General features: G+C 42.2%; 1 pseudogene; it reads right to left on the bottom strand.

Moving 5' to 3' along the window:
* Positions 1-1,948: 1,948 nt before the first annotated feature.
* LOC111911759 (5S ribosomal RNA) lies at positions 1,949-2,066 on the bottom strand (annotated as a pseudogene).
* Between the last annotated feature and the right edge of the window lie 356 nt (positions 2,067-2,422).

The following is a 2,422-nucleotide window of genomic DNA, read 5'->3' as shown; positions in this document are numbered from 1 at the left end:
AAACATTTAGAAACATTTAAAAGGTTAATTCAAGGGGTATGAACTCACCTGCAGTGAGCGGATCGGAAGGAAGTGTCGGACAAGTGCTTGGTGTCAAGTGAAGACTTAGACACACACAATGATCCTAATTACATATGAAGGCATATGTATATAAACAATTAGTGATTATAACACTAATTAAACATGTATAAACATCCTAATGCGAGGAAAACACTTTGGTCAAGTGTTAGGAGGCTATCGGGTTGCAACAAAGGAGTGAAAATCCTCATACGGGAGTTTATGATCCTATGACCATGTTTGTTGGAGTTTACGGCCCAGGGGAGTTTACTCCTGGCCGTAAACTCTCAATTGGTCACCAAAAGGGGCTTAAAACTCTAAGGGCTTAAGTGGTTAAGTGCTCCAAAGCTTTAAACAAGTTTTTGGGTGGGTTTAAGGTCTTAAAATGACCTTGTATGGTGTTTACGGCCCTGGGACAACTCCCCCATGAGTTTACGGCCGTAAACTCATGGTAAAGAGTACCATTTCATGAAATGAAGTCCTTAACTCAATGGTGTAAGGTCCTATGCTAATATCCAAGGCTCACTAAAGTGTTAGGGTGTCATTTGCACCCTTAAAAGGGGTTTATGGCCCAAGAACATGCCTTGGCCATAAACTCCTTGAATCCCATGATTTCTTATGTTTTCTAATCTCTAAGTATGATAAACCTAGTGTACAATGAGATGGATCAATAGTACTTACGATCTAGGAGCTTGAATGGTCGGTTTTGGCCAAGAACACAAGTGTGTGTTCTTGGTGTTTTTGGTGGAACTCGAAGATCTACAAAATGGAATGATTTCATGGATGAAATCATGTAAGATTACTAGCTTAAGCAAGATAACAACTAGTTAAGAGAATATATGCTTACGAGTTTTGAAGATCGGGGACGAAGATCGGGATGCTAGTTGAGAGGATTTGGGCCAAGAGGAGGAAAGGAATGAACAAAGTGGCCAGAACATGACCTTATAGGAGGAGTTTACGGCCCACATGGAGTTTACGTCCGTAAACTCCTATGTGGTGGTCGTGAACTCCTGGTCAAGGTGTTCCAGACTTGATCTTTGAGCTATCGATTTAGCAGACAAACCCCGACACTTATTCCTTAAGTGTACAAGGCTCAGAACGCGCAAATAAACCCCTAATTGTGCTAAAGATCATAGCACTGAGTTTGACTTTTATTGAAGTGTTTGACTGTACTGGATGGGAAATTTCGGGTTGTCACATCATCCCCCTGTTAGAGGGAATTTCGTCCTGAAATTAGAATTTAGGTAAAAGAGTAGGCATGAATAATCGAGCAAAGAGGTGGGGAAACTTCCTAATCGATTGGTTCTCGTGCTCATAAGTGAATTCGGGTCCTCGGTTGGTATCCCAACGAACCCTCACCAATGGGAGGCGGCGTTGCTTCATCCGTTTGACCTCTTGGTCGATGGTCACTACGGTTCTTCCATGAAGGCGAGGCTCTCGTTGATCTCGATCTCGTCAAGTGGGATTACGAGAGTCCTGATGGAAAGGTACATTTTTAAGTTTGAGACGTGAAGGGAGAAATGTACGTTACTAAGTTCGCGGGGTAGGTTAAGTTGCAGATGTTTCCTTGCCCTTTCTTACTACGAGAGTAGATAAATAAGTCATTTACAAGGACAATGACGAACTGATCCAAGCAAGAATGGCGTACCCTATTCATTACGTTCATGAATACTATGGGCGTATTCGTCGTATCTGAGGGGTATCATTACGGACTCGCAGTGTCCGCATCGAGTTTGGAAGATTGTCCTTAGGACACCCTTCACTAACACTTGTAACTGGTGATATTCAGATCTTAGGTTCATTTCTGAAAGGTACATCGTTCCTTGCGGTTGGTCACCTGATTCATCTATGCGAGACAGAGAGTGATGATTTTCATTGGAAGTCCTGTTGAGGTCTGCACCACGAGGACTTCCCAAATGTTACCCATACTAGTACTACTCTTGCCCATGCACGCTTAACTGCGGAGTTCTGATGGGATCCGGTGCATTAGTGCAGGTATGATCGCACCCCCTGAATTCTGTCTTCTTGAAGAATAAGACCAGAGCTCCCCAATGTGAGAAGCTTGGTCTTTTCATTTTGTTGCTGAGTAGTCGTTAAACTGTCCGGATGGTTCTTGTATCATTTTGATTCAGGCCAAGAGAGGAGTTATTATACATGAAAACTTAGCTTATACACGTTATGATATAACCAAGACGGGGCGGATAATAAAATGTGTGATTCTACTCTAGTCCCACATCCCAACGAGGAAAAGAAACTAAGTTAGAAATCCCACATTCTATTGTCTACCGGGTCTTCGTTATATATAACGCGAGGAAAGTCATAATAATAATCTTCTTACAAATCTTTTTCGATGAACTAAGATTTC

The sequence above is a fragment of the Lactuca sativa genome, chromosome 4 (assembly GCF_002870075.4).
Source record: "Lactuca sativa cultivar Salinas chromosome 4, Lsat_Salinas_v11, whole genome shotgun sequence".
NCBI lineage: Eukaryota > Viridiplantae > Streptophyta > Magnoliopsida > Asterales > Asteraceae > Lactuca > Lactuca sativa.
Note: the sequence above shows the minus strand (reverse complement) of the source record. Positions and strands in the feature narration are given on the sequence as shown.